This window comes from Dromaius novaehollandiae, chromosome W, assembly GCF_036370855.1.
Source record: "Dromaius novaehollandiae isolate bDroNov1 chromosome W, bDroNov1.hap1, whole genome shotgun sequence".
NCBI classification, from domain to species: domain Eukaryota; kingdom Metazoa; phylum Chordata; class Aves; order Casuariiformes; family Dromaiidae; genus Dromaius; species Dromaius novaehollandiae.
Genome location: NC_088130.1, coordinates 58,743,990 through 58,758,789, shown reverse-complemented (window position 1 = coordinate 58,758,789; position 14,800 = coordinate 58,743,990). Strand labels below are relative to the sequence as shown.

The 14,800-nt window shown below is 44.8% G+C and overlaps 1 protein-coding gene across 4 annotated transcripts in view; it reads right to left on the bottom strand.

Annotated features, from left to right (window-relative positions):
• Positions 1-14,800, bottom strand: part of LOC112982170 (PDZ domain-containing protein 2) — a 210,769-nt gene that overhangs the window by 149,650 nt on the left and 46,319 nt on the right. Inside the window, exon 1 of one of the 4 annotated variants that reach the window (XM_026098357.2) lies at positions 10,379-10,559. The exons of the other annotated variants lie outside the window; for them this stretch is intronic. The gene's annotated coding sequence lies outside the window, so the exon portion shown is untranslated. Of the gene's footprint in view, positions 1-10,378; positions 10,560-14,800 lie in introns of those variants that run through there. 4 annotated transcript variants of the gene reach the window in all.

Below are 14,800 nucleotides of genomic sequence, written 5' to 3'. Positions count from 1 at the left end.
TCACGCTTTTGGCTCCAGCAGCTCCACAGGCAGCTTCCAAAACGCTATCCTCCTCCCCGTAGGGAAAACCCACAAGTTGAGACGCTGTGGGTTGCCTGTCTACGCCCCTGAGCTCACTGCAGAGCCGTGATAGACACTTAAGATAATCGTGTAGATAATTATACCGTACTTTCAAGGGATTTGATTTGCTCAAACAAAACCTTTTTGGCTTCAGAAAAAAGACTCTGACAGCCATAAATAGGAAATACTCCTTCCAGATGAAACATGCAGCACACCACTGTGCAGGGAGGCCTCAGGGAAAAATTCAACAAAAACTCTGCTCCATTCCCTGTAAAGTCGCGTTTGGTGTCTAAATTGAACACATTTAAGCTGGTGAGAATAACAGCTCAGACTGTCCAATACTGACAAGAGGAAAAAATAGAAAGGTGGCAAATTTCTCTTCGAGGGAAAAAAATAGATCTGCCTGATAAAAACAGCAAACTCAACACTAAGATAAAATTGATTTTTGCTCTTGACTTCTACAGAAATAGACCCAAGACCCACAAGAGAGAATTTACTGGAGTTACAAACACCTTGCTTACTTCTGTAGGTGACGGATCTGCCAAACTGCTTAAAGCCTCACAAACAATAAAAGTTTTACATATTAAAAAAAAAAAACTGCCTTCACTCCTAGCATTGACACTTGCCTAGAGTAAGCCAGGTCAGGGCTAGGAATGGACAGCCCTGGGGGACAGAAGTCCCTGCTCCTGGGGACAGGAGCAACCTCTACCAAAGAGATTTTGTCCTAATTGCTGTAGATCTCTCTGGATCCCACTCCCTGGCCAGTGATTTAATCTTACAGCCTACCTGGGTCTAAGTGTGGTCCATAAGATTTTTAGCTAGCACTTTAAAGGATAAAGCAAACAAAGATTTTGCAGCTAAGACGTCTGCAGCCTAAGAACTTCTCAACTGGAAAGATACAGGGGAGAGGGGGGCACAGATTTACACTCCTCCCCTGCAGAAGCCCACTGGCTGCACAGACAGCCAACACACCATGGGGGCAGCGCCCCTCTTTCCCAGAAAGATGAAGCTTTTGGGTCAGATGCTCTCAGAGGATCAGAAAGATGCTGAAGGAGACCTCCTCACCGAGCAATGCCAGCACAGTGCACACTCACCTCCTTGCACCTGCCAGTGCAGCCAACCATGAGGCACATGTCCCTTCCCGACGAGGTACCGCCAGCACCCGATGAGTCTGGTCCCTCCCGGACCACAGGGAACTCACTGGGCATCGCCAAGCCCAGTGCCCTGCTGTCACGGGCGCCTCTGCCACCTGCTACCCAATCATCAGATTCAAACGTAGAGTAATGAGGTTTTACACACCTGTTATTCTGCTGGAAAGCTGTCCCAGCACATCACTGCTGTCATGGTTGGAAGTGGTCTACATTCCAGCCACAGCATCCTCATAATCAGTTCATACCCTCAGACATTTAGCTTATATAGCTCTCTGCTCTTCTTGGTGTTTATCAGCTCTTCTCACCTTCATCCCTGGAGTATTTACAGGCAGAAAAGTCAGCCTTTATCTTCCCTTGTTTCACCCACCACTCTCACATAAGAGATGCTCTCAAAGGCTGAAATGCCACCCACATAAACAAACTGGATGCCCTGTTCTCCCTTTCCCAGTGAAAGCCTTTAGTTATGAATCCAGAAGTAACACTTCTTTCTTAATCTCTACTCTTCCAGTTCAAGACATTAATATGAGTTAAACATAGGTGATGGAGGTAAAGAGGGATTGCTTTTTCTTTTTTTTTTTTAAGGCTTTCTTAAGGAAGGGTCATCTGTAATGGTTGTATATGGAAGAACAATAATAATATTTTCTTATATGGATATTCATGATATACACACAACTTCTCTTTCTTTTCCAACAAGCTGAGCTTTTCCCTCCTAGATCACCATCCGCAAAAGAGAGATGTAAAAAGCTCCCAATAATCACTTTCTCATAGGTGGAAAAAGAAATAAAGAGGGTCATTAAAATGCCCCATTACTGATTTTTAAAAAGTGATTTGTGTGAATGGCTAACACACAGTTCTCCAGAATAATCCCTCAGGCATTTCTAGCCTAGCCCAAACTTTCAGAAAAACATATATATAGTTATTTTAAAAATTCCTTTTATCCCCTAAGTGATACCACTTTATAATTGCTTTCAAGGTTATGTCTGACAGATACCATTAATCTTTTATATATACATGAAGGCATCGGCTCTTGTTTTCTTAAACTCATCCGTGCATTTGAGCACCAGAGAAATAAATCCCCTACCAGCAAAAGATGTTCATTTACTAATTTCTATTCAAGCGGAGCTTTCATTTCTTCTACTTCTCAGTTAGCAACTAATAGCAAAGAAAATAGCGGGGGGGGGGGGGGGGGAAAGAAACACCTAAGAACTGGATTGAGATGTTTCACTGAAAGACATACTACTGCTGAAGGAGAGTTTTGCTGCAGCAGTCCAAGGTCTGAATCACACCACTGGCAGTACCAAACCTGTGTCATTCTGGATTACCCAGTGGTACGAATCAGACATGGGCACATGGTTGTATTTCTGCTGAATTAGCCTGAGCGCACATCTACAGGGTCAGCTTTATGCCAGCCGTAGGAAGACTACTGATACTTGACCTGGCATAAAAATTTAAATCTTACACTGGCAGGCTTTAAGAGATTTTGAACAAATTTGAACTGACACAGTGAGTTTTATAGCAGTCAGCACTTTACATCGTGTGGCCTCAGTGCTTTTAATCCAGCTCTAGGAGACCTGAAACTGGATTTACAGGGCAGGCAGACCACAGCCTCAGGCTTGACCTACCACAAGGAACAAACAGGAATATAGGGACATGAAAAAATTCTTTCCTAACATCCACTGAATCTTTACTTGAGCTAGTCATCGTGGGCTCCCTTTCTGGCCAGAGAGAAATGGGATCACCCAGGAAGTGGTTCATCTGGCCTGTTGTACATATACACTCTTGGACAAGATGCATCACACCTTCCAACTGCATTTTCTGCTCCATTGCCTGAAAAATGTGTGGCTAACTCAAACAGAGATATGTGAATGTGATCAGATGAATCCTACCATAAAACATGTAATTAATCTGAGAAATCAGAGACGGAAAAAAATCTAATAAAAGCACAGCGGAACAAAGGCAGTGGCGAACATCCTATCAGCTCTTGCAAAAATATTCCCAACATTGCATTCTTCACGGCTTTGATTTTCCAGTATTTATGTTGACTAAATCAAAAGACCTGTGCAAACATTGAGACTTCCTAAATCAACCCTTGCAATTGCCAGGATGTTTATAGGATCAGCCCGAGCAAGCTCTGAAAACAAAGAACAGTTTGAAAAGAGGACAGTCAACTAGGCAAGTGTAAAAGCAGAATTAAAAAAAATGCAAAACTTGTGCAGGAAACATTACACCTTGAAGTGGGTAGAACAGTTAGTAAAAATCTAGCCATATATTTGGATTTGTTTTGAAAACCTCACCACCAGTACAGTAGTGTGCACACAGCTCCCCATCATAGGTATTTATTTGCCAGGTGCTTTCATAGTTTGCAAGCAAGTGGCAATTAGTAAAATATTTAGTTAAGAAAATGCTATTGACCCTGTTTTTATAGAAAGGGAACAGAGCTACAACACGGCTACCGCATGCATCCTATAGAGCCTCATGTTAAGTCTTCTGACAGTCAAAATTTCACTAGAAAATTTTATAAGTACGGTATGTGCCTACAGGCAGCTGCCGGGACTGCTGCTGGGCCAAAGCATGGCAACCTCTGGACACCAGGTCCTCACACTAAGCACCAATCCTGGCAAAAGACACATTGCATGAGAACAAGCAACTTTCTTTCCTTTTTACCACAGTCCTGCTGCTGCCTGTGCTACTCTGCTGCGTGCAGGGTAGTCGGGGCGAGCGGCCACCTCCCCAGGGCCACAGGAACTGGAGCAAGGCTCCCGTAATTCCTTCTCTCCGAGCCCCTAATCTTCTCTCTGTGCCATTGTTTTAAAATCCCACAGTTCGCCATGGCCCATCCTGTAATTTACTCTTTTTAGCCCCAGGGCTCAGTCCCTCTGCAATCTTGCTGTCAAAAACATGACCAGCTCAGCAGAGCTGTGCCCGTCTCCGAGGAGGACAGGCTCTCGGGTCTCCCGCGTTCCCAGAGCCTGGGCAGCTGCAGCACTGCTGAGTGCGGGAATAGCGAAATGCCAGCACGCGGGAGTGAAAGTCACCAGCTGCTCTACGTATTCAGTGACTGGCTACAAATCGTGGAGTGGGAGATGGTAATTTCATATAATGAAGTGAATCTGGGATGGAGGAGCTGTGGCCATGGGCTTCTTGGATACAACAAGTTTGGGAGTTGCATGCTGAGGCTGCTGCAGCCCCAAGGACAGACGCTAAACCAAGACGTGCTCCGAGCACGCGCTGATAGCACAGCAGAGCCCTGCAACGCCAGATCACTCTCAGCCCAGGAACGATTGCTTTAACACCACTGTAAAGTCTTTAGAGGCTTTGATCACCAGCGTGACCTCAAAGGACATCAAGTACGTCCTCTGTAGCAGCAGCATTCAGGAGAAGCAGCCTCAGTTCTTACAAATCCCCCCACTGCCCCTTGGCAGAAGCAGCTTGTTCCTCGCAGAGCCCCCAAGTCATCCATTACCTTCTTTCTCTTTATATGTCCATACAACTCCACATCGCTGCTCTCCAGACTTCTTTCCACCCCCCACACTACCCAAGGACTACTTGGAGGGCTCCCCAAGTTCTTACCGCAATGTTATACAGAGCCTAGGCATGAGAGTTTCCATAAGCAAACTATGCACACTGCGGGACTGCAACCGCGTGTTTGCACAGACACAGCTAATGCAGCATCTATATTGCTACTGGACCAGTGAAATTACACCAAAATTCAGGGTTCATACTATCCTGGAAAGTAGTTCCACCTGGCTAGGAACATAACAAGGTTTTACCAAAATATGCGTACATGGATGCTGAAAAAAAAAAATTGTAGCTTGCCAGAGGATAACAGTAATACTTTGAAGCGTAGTGCTGCCCAAAGCCTCTGGCTACCACGCTAAGGTAAGACAGGACTAGCCCTTCTCTTGCTGCATACTGCTGCAGCGTTGCCTACATTAAAGCAGCTGGTGCCCCACTGGAAACTGCACATGTGATGCCTTTTGGTCTGAGGCAATCATTCGGGCAGCTCCCTGGCCTGAAACCAGAAAAAAACGAGTCCAGTTGTGTTGTACATGGTGAGAGGACTCTGAGCCAGGGCCTGGGATGAGGCAGTTTCATGGGTTTAGGTCTCTTCTGCATTAAACAACAATTGTTTAATTGTTTGATCTGCTCCTCTTGGGAAAGAATCTTCAGAGGGTACTTTTCAACCTGGCAAAACTGCTGCGGTGTTAGAGGAGATCCAGGGGCAAACACAGCAAGCTTCTAAAACTAGAGAGAGTGCCTAGCTCTAACCATATTTTCCAAAATCATTCAAATGAGTTAAAAAAGGAGAGGGCAGGGGAGGAAGTATCAGTCTTGCTATCCATTATTAATGAGAGGAGCAAATCCAAAACTTTTTATGACACTGATACAGAAGACCTTTAGCATGGTCATATTATTTTCTTTAGTCTTCCCCTTTTTACACAATGCCTCCACCAGCCAGCCGCTTCTCCGAGCCCAGATCAGGTGGAACAATGGAAAAGCTTTGCAATCTCTAAATGACTCCTTAAACTGTTCCAAGATTCTTTTACACTTAACTTATTTGAGTATTGAAGGAACATAAGCTTGTCTCTCTGCATTCATCTAAACCAGAATGAAGCAGCTTAATTCTCACATGTTCTTATGTTCCAGTCTGTACCAAAGCAAACTTCTATAGTAGTTGGATATTAAAAAAATAAATATCTATGGCCCTCTTAAAACTACTCAATTTTGTAGCAAAACAACAAAAGCTTAAGAAAACAAGTTATTCCAAGTCCACTGAATGAGGAAAGAGATATATTTGAAGACTTTCTTGAAGAATGACACCCATACAATTCTGCAGTTGTTCAGCAGCCTCTATACGCCAACAGGCCTAATCATTACTTGGATCTATTCCACTTGCTGAACAGCTTAGAGCTAGTTCTGGGAAGCACTACTGTGAATTTTCAGAATATTCAGAATTAGTTTCTGACATCATTTATAGAAGCATAAACCTGGGGTAACATAATTAAAGTCAGTGATGCTTTTTTGGGTTTACTTTACAGTTGTGTAACCACAACAGAAATCTAATTTTAAATAAGCAGATTCTTAGAAACATCCCCTTACCAAGTTTTAAAATAGCATAGCTCTCTTGCACACACATGCACAGAGAGCTAGCCAAAACTACATACAGAAAAATAATAGAGTCAGAGTTTAAGTCTATATTTAGGCACCTAAATAAATGACCAGGTTTTCAAAAACCCTCATTAATGTCAACTGCTCACATATGATCTTGAAATAAGCATTTATCTACAACTCAATAGCCACAAAACCAAATTCCACATATTCAAGACATTCTAAAGAAAAGGACTGGGCTTCTATATGACATTTTAAGCACTCCTATAGGAATTTACTGCACACTGGTTCTTTCTAAAAAAAAAAAAAAAAGATTTACATAAAATAAGAGACAAAAAAAGTTCTGTACATGTGCAATTATTTTAAATGGTTCCACTTTTCTCAAGACCTTCCTGTGGGAAAGACCTCTGCAATAATTATTCATAAAACAAGAAAATGCAAATAACATGTTAACTTTGGACCACATTGTCTGCAGGAATCATGAATCCAAAATTACAAACAAACCACAAATATCTCATGTTCCAATACTGTCACTCTCTATTAAAAGAGTAAATGTGCCTAACAAAATTTTTTAATTAGTTTTTGATAAACACCACAAACACATACAGCTCAAAAACCTGCACACTGAATACAGTTGGAAGATGCACTGATGTGATTTCGCTATGTTACTGGAAAGGCCACATTGAAAAAAAATGAAAGAAAGAAAAAAGAAGCTGTTTTCTATTATCTTTGAACTCAGAATTGTTAAGACCAGCAAAATTATTACCAGATTTAACAAAGCAGATTTCCATACCAGTGTTTCCAAAATCTATTAAATAACTCTAATCTGAACTTTGGAAATAATTACTAACCTACTGTAAGCAATTCCAAGCAATTGTGCCAAGCTGAGCTTTAAAGAGGGACTTTCAAAGATCCTTATCTCAACTCTATCAGATCTCATAACACTGCTCACCTGCTCATCATCAATGATGTATCTTCCTTACCAGTAAACTGCATGTCCTTTAAACTTAAGGGTGTTCAGATAGTTGGTGGGAGAGATGTAAACTGCTATCAGAACTAACTGGGGGCAATAAATGCATTTGTCTCCAATGCTATCGTGTTGCACTTCACTCATTCTCCCACAGAGGGTGAATTTTGTTGTGCAAAACACTTCAACACGTTGTGTGCACAACTCAGCTTCCCTCCACGCAGCCCTTATCTACAAGCAAGAGCCAGCCTGAAGCCAGCTACCTACCAGAATCTCAGTATGTACATCAGTGAAACCAGGAGGTACCTTCAACTACCCCCAACCCGCACAGTGCACTTGAGATGCACAGCATGATTTCCACCGCTGCAGGGGCAGTCTTGGCACTCTGCAGCTTTAGTCTAGCTCCTGCTCCAGCTCCCAAAGTCAATGCAGAGCTTTTTGAGGCAAGGAGGGCTCATCTATAACCTCAAGGACACAAGCCACAACGTAACCCTGTCATTCCTGCCTTGGTCCTCTTAACCTCCAGCTGAACTGCAGCGAGGATCAGCAGCCTCCCAAGGCGTGCATGCCAGCCTGCATTTTTCTCTCCCAAACTGATGGTTAACCCTGCTGGTAGAAACTCGCTGGAGGCTGAGAGCTGTTTCCTCCCACAGCCAGCTCTCGGCTGCTGACTTCGAGGGGGAATCCGGGAGCTGGTGCCTCCGTTCCCAGGCCGGTGCGGATCCCTGTGCCTGCCCCTCGCCGTGAGCTGCTCCAGGTCCACCCACGTGCCGCGCCACTGGCACCTCTGCTGCGGACCGCTGGCCTTCGAACCGATGCGCAGTCACCGAGAACAAACACACTGCATTCGACTGCAGTAAAAAAACCGAGGGCGTAAACAGTGCGCACCAGGAAAGCTTGCGTGAGAACAGACCAGGCTACTCTGACCTTCCCAGGGCAATGTATGATCTTGCTTTTGGAGGCTGCCAAATTTTGTGGCTGCCTCTGAGGTTTAACACAACAAAAACCCAGGACAGTCCTCCAGTTCCAGCAGTAGCTGGACAGGGTAAAACATTGCGGCCTTTGGTCCAATTCCTCATGACAGATTTTTTTTGGCAGACTTAAACCTGTTAAGGAAAAAAATGGGGGAGGAGAAGCGCAGGCTAGAGAAAAAGCAAGTTTAGGTTGTTCAAAAGTTAGTTTTGCCCATGCTTTTGATAACTACTAGGTATTTTATGCCAGGACTACAGGACCTACACCCAACCAGTACAGCACATGCTCTCAGGATAACTTCAGGAGGTGCTTGTCTCCTGGAAGCCTCCATACAAACTTAACGCAACCAGATGCCACAACGCAGAACACATTGGATAGATGGTTACATGACGTTGCCCATCAGCGACTGCTGTTATCACCACATATTTCACCCATTCACTCTGACTGGCTACGTATGATCTCGCTAAAGCTTCTCATGGTCTAGGGCAGATATTTCAAGTACAGAAATCATTGTCATGGTAGTTTTCATGCCTCCCTTTGATGTTTTAAAATACTTCAGTGCTGAATTAAAATTACAATTAAAAATACATAAATAAATGGTATGGTCTATAAATAGTCATTCAATGCTTTACCTAATCACGTGTTTTTATGCAGTCATCATCTCTGCAAAGACAAGGAGCAAAGCCTGGAAAGCAAAGTCTTGCCTTTGGGCATTTTAAATATTCAAGTTTTTGAGCCAATGTTCTTACTGGGCAGAAAGAACAGAAGAGCAAGTTGATCCGGAGCAAACACACATACAATTTTTACTATGCTATGTAGTACTGTTATATTAACCATACACTGGAGTTACAGAAACTTCATATGCACTTTCATGTATAATGCTGTGCAGATGTATGTAACAGCAGATCATATTTAAAAATAAGTCATACAGGCTTTCTGAGACATGACAAAGATTTAAGAAAGGCAACAAGCCAACTACCCCACCTAAGCCATTGTGATAATTGTCCTTCATCAAAGGATATAGCCATTAAGAGAAAGGGACACAAAACAGAACCACCACATACCCCTATGCTCCCCTAAAACCTGCTACCAAACTGGGGTGGGGGGAAGCATGCTACTGCAACACTGGACTCGACTATTAAGAAACAAAAATGTGTATTTAATTTGTAAGAAAAAAGCCAGCGCACAAAAATTCAGATATTGAAAACTAAACTTCTAATTCCTCAGACACTTAAGTGGCTATGTAACCTTGCTCATATCAGTAGACCTATCGAAATCCATCTGTCTTTCCACATGCTTAGAAGTAAGTAAAGGATCAGGAACTAATACAGATACATATTGTCATCAAAATATTCCCAAACTCTGTTCAGTGTTTATTCAATACTAAATATGTATTTCAGCACAGAAAACAATCCATTCCCCCTCTTCATATCTGAAAAAGCTTTTCTTAAACACTTTTAACTTCAAAAACATCTCCAGAAACAGCAACTCAAGCTGCGTTACTATGCAAGATAGCAAGATCCTGCCAGAGAGGAAAATTTGATAGCCATATTACTGCATGTGTGTCTAAGCAGAGAGATAATTTTTTGTGCTATGATGATTAACATTTCATTATGAGCAGCCCCCAGGCAGAGGAGACCCTGTGCCAACAAGAAAAATGACAGAGAGAACAGAAGACACTATGGCTCTGGAAACTGTAGAAAGAGCTGTTCTTTCCAAGCAGGAAAGCTCTTGAGGACCTGGAAGCACGTGCTGACAATCCAGCAGCAAGGAAAGCCAAAGCGTGACTAAGTGTTGCTCTGGACAGCGCTGGTGCACCCTTCCCTGCTTTGCAAGCCCCATGTTATTCTGTTCTGGCAGGCTCTGTGCAAGAAATATGGACCTGATTAAATAGCGCTCTTTTTTTGTTGTTGTTTCTTTCCTCAAATGTGGTACTGCTAGGAAGGGTGGGCAGGGAAAGAAGGAGCAGGGTGTCACACAGAACCTTAAAAAGACCACATAAAACCTAAGCAACCCCCTCCTCTATGAAAAAAGGTCAAGTGATAAACTAAGAAAATCATCTGCATGGTGATAACAGCGGGTGGCAGGAGACAATTTGCTTCCACTGACTCTGACCCACCTTTGGAGGTGTGGCTGGAAGGTCACCATCCTGAGCGCCTAGCAACCTTTGCTCCTCACTGGATTGTCCGGTCACCTTCAAACATTTTCATAAACTCAGTGCCCGCCTGATACGTGGAGGGATCTCCCAAAGGAGAAAGAAGCTGGAGTGCTCCGGAGATCCAGCACAGCTCCCTCTTCTGCCAGATGCCCAAAGGAAACCTGCAGTGGAGGGAAATCAGTCTCTCTGTCACGGCTCCACCCAGGCGTTAAAGCAGGACTGTAACACTTCCTTGCCTCAGGTCAAATTCAAAGTCAAATTAATGACATAGTGGCACCAAGAAACCATGTGGCAACGGGAGCTTTATCATCAGGCTCATGCTGAGCCAGAGTGAATGCGCTCATACTGGCAGCTGGAAGGATATGGTCCTTCTCTGCCTTTCTTCAGCTACTTTTCTTTTGTTAATTCTATGAAGATATGCAAGACTACCTTCGGATTATTGTACTTCATATACTAGTACCATTCATATGCTCTAGACACTTCATATTTTGACTGATAATTTAAATGATACCCAAGCCTTCACAGTACGGGGAAGGCACTGCATACAAACAGCCCTTGGCAATGCAAAGGCCAATGTGGACTGACTTCCACCTTTCCATTTTGTAGAATTATTTTACTCTTATTTTGATTACAGGTAAGTCCAGGTAAGACACTCTCAAAGTTTTCCCATGATAGTATGTTGGGGGGTTGTGTTAGGCAGGAAATTGCTAACATGCTTCAATTCTGGCTTTAGATAAAAAGCTTCATCAATGAGGGATCATAACAGCCGCTTCCCCGGATGGGCTGCAGAAGGCAGGAGCTATCCTGCGGGTCTGCTGCACGCAGGGCGGCAGAGACGAGCCAGAATCAAAACCTCACCCCCGTAACGATGAACTCAGGAAAACATGCTCAATGAGATCGCAAAACACAAAGTACAGTTAGAATGATGCTCTTCCTACCTGGAAAAGGGAACTCTCTTTTAAATCATGTTTTTTTTATTATTTATTTATTTTTACCACAGCCAGGAGAGCTCATCTGAAACCTCAGGTGCTGCAAAGCACAGCACAAAAGCACACAGGATTGACAAGTAACCAATTTCAACCACAGCGTTTAAAAAAAAATCTTCACCCATAGAAGCATATTCTGTTTGTCTTCATACTGGCTGGAAAACTGCAACACTAAGAGTCTTATAACTCTGGGCTTTATAAGGCAAGTTGATGAGGTATCATAACATACATTTGGCACATTACAGCTCAATAGTTTGCAACTTCAGTCTCATCTTCTTTGTCCTGTCTCATGACAAAACCTTGGGCAAGTATGTATATGTTAGCATGGCACTTTGTTCCTAAAAAGTAATTAAAAATGCATTCTTTGAAGGGAAATACATGGAAGTGACTTTGGAGGCCTAGATTTTTAGCTTCTTTCATTTTTTGACATCTGTTTGCAGAGCACATGTAATTTCTTCCTTGAATTATTTAAATGTCCCAGTGCTTTTCTCAGAAAGGAAAAACTGAAGCCAGATGCCCAGTCTCAACATGAAAAACCCTAAAAATGCAATCAAGCAGAGTTAGTCAAAAACCAGAATTTTCATCCACTGGGAAATCCTAGTATTTTAAAGACACATATTCACAGCAAATTAAGATGAAAATATTAAACACATGTACTTCGCAGATCTGAAAGTTCCCAAGAACTGTATTGAGAAATCTCAAAATAAAAAGTTTTGCCTGTAGTGAACAGCAGCACCTCACATGAATTCCCACTGCAGGGCTCCCTATGAGGAATAGCTATTTTATGAAATCTGTGTTCCTCACTGGAAAAAAAAAAATACATTGATAGAAAATCGCTCACCAGCTCTACAAAAAATCTGGGTGTACAAGCAGCAGCAGAAATCCAATAAGAAAGGAAGGAGAATTAAATTAGGATTTCTTGAAGCTACAGTCTGCCAAGAGACATTTTAGACTAACTTTCTTTGAATATGTTTAATATACCCATTAACAATATTTTAAATTCAAAAAAAGAAAGAAAAGGGGGGGGGGGAAAGGCAGGGGGGGACACTAGCTGGTGTTGCATCTGTGCTGGTTGTGCCCAGGGTTTCCAGCCCCCCAGCCCCGCCAAGGCCTCCTGGGGGCCGGCTGGTTGCTCAGGACTTCCCTCCTCCCCCTGCATTGCAATGCTGTATTTGTACATTTGCATTTTAAAAACTGTTCAGCTTTCATAAAAAATTAATTTTACTTCACCAAAAGGAGAAAAAAAAATGAGGACACAAGCGAGCTTTCTGGATTGTCATATGAGAGGGATAAAAATAAAGTGGACAGGCTTCCACAGCAGAAGTACAACACTTGGGGGGGGGGGGGAGACTCCAAAAATAAGGTTGCCCAGATACATTATGTCGCAGTTCGTAATTTTAAGATCACACACTTTCCCCCCGCCTTACAGCCCAGGCCTCTTCCAGGGAGCAGGATCTGTGCAGAGCGAAGGAGCGGCGGAGACGCTGCTCAGGGGGTTGTTCCAGCCTTCCTGTCCGAGGGGCCCTGCCACCCCCAGGGCCTCCTGGCCAGGCCTCGGCCCCACCTGCATGGCAGCTCGTGTCCATCCCCGACTCCTGTCGCTCCCGCCTGGCCTCCCTGGTGGCCCTGGACATGAGGAACTGGGACGCCAAGCTCACACACGCACACGGGTCCGGTACCTGCACACGTCTGATCCCAAACACCGGGGAGCCGATTCCCGCAGCAGCTGGCGGGACAGAGGCCTCCCTCGCGCCCCATCCAAACCTGCTGGCCGCCACCTCAGGGACCCAAAACCTGAGGGACGCTGCGGACGGCTGCGAGTGTCGGCGACCAAGGCGGGCACCCGCGTTCACGGGCCGTGCCCAGGAAGGCCTCGCTACACCTCTGCACCACTTCTGTCCTCTTACCGGGACCTGGCGGCTCATTTCCGAGTCAAATCCATCGCCATCATCACGAAGGCCCCCAAAACACAAGATCCAACTCCAACCCCCCTTTGCAGCCCACACGGACACGGCAGGAGCTGCTCGCATCCGACAGGATCCTGCTGGGACAGGCTGCACGGCCCTTTAGGGCTGCCTCTCCTTTTCCTCCCCTTCCCGATTTTCCCCCTCCCTGCTTTGTCCCAACAGCATTCCTGCAGGAAAACCAAGAACGGAGAGGTGGGACGCGACAGCTTGCGCGTAGGGCAGCACTTTAACTCCAGCACATGTCCGACATAGCTTTATCACCCCCAGGCCCAGCTCTGTGTGGGGGAATCGACGCACTTCAGAGTCTCCGACCCCTCGTGCCAGGCTCCGCATGCAGAATAGACCAATAACGAAGACTAAGCAAGGGAGAAAAGCTTGGTCACAGCCCAAAGCAGCTCAGGCGCAGCTAGGCAATATCGTCCAAATGCACCTTAATGAAGATCAAGTGAACGGGCACTGACCTGCCCCTGTTTCAAACACCTTGGGAGCGTGACCTAAAATGCTAATCTTCACGCCTAGCGCGGTAAAGGCTGAAGAGAGCAGAGATTTATCTGAGCGAGCAGGCAGCACTCCAGCCAGGCTGCCCTTTCCAACCAGCACGCAGCGAACCGAGAGCACGACTGTGCCCTCAGAGCAGTCACCAGTGTGCAATTTGCTTTCTTCCTTCAGGAAACAATTCCCAGCTTCCCACCCGCACACACCAGACACTGGTTTCTTGACCGTTTCTCTGCTCCCCACTCTCTCTTCCCACCACCCTTACTTCTGGATGCTGTGGTCAGATTACCAAGGCAAGAGTCAAAACCCACCCTGTTCCAAACACTGTAACATGCTTTATTAAACCTGGAGCAATGCCTGAAAAGAGCCACAAGTCTGAATCACGACAGCCTCTTGAAAGGCTTAAGGCAGGATTTTCAACACCCTTGGAAGGGTATTTAGCACCCCAAACCCCTCACTTTAAAGCGATGGGTTCCAAAACCCACAGGCAGCTTCAGACATATTTTGCAAGTCACTAGACTAGAAGAAAACCTCGTCCAACGCTGGGAAGCATGATTTTCCTTAGCTCGGCAACTATACAGAACATTCTTTGTCATGAGGGTGGCAAGCAATTGGAAATGGAAAATATGACATTGTAACTACCAAAAATTCAGAGCCACAGCCAGGGTGTCATGGCTTCCCAAGCGCCTTGCTGCAGCTCTGTGGATGTACCATAGCCTCATACCAAGGAAGCAGAAGGTAGTTTGTCTGAGGCGAGTCCTTTTCCACCGCTCTGCATGGAAGCAGGGCTGGTGAGCCCACAGCGCCAGGCACGTTCGAGACCAGGTCACACAAGCATTAGTGCTTGCAAATGGGAAGGGGCAGAAACACACACCGGTAGTGAACAGGACAGCACCACTCCAACGGATTGCTTTAGACCTGTCTTAGGTTGCTGG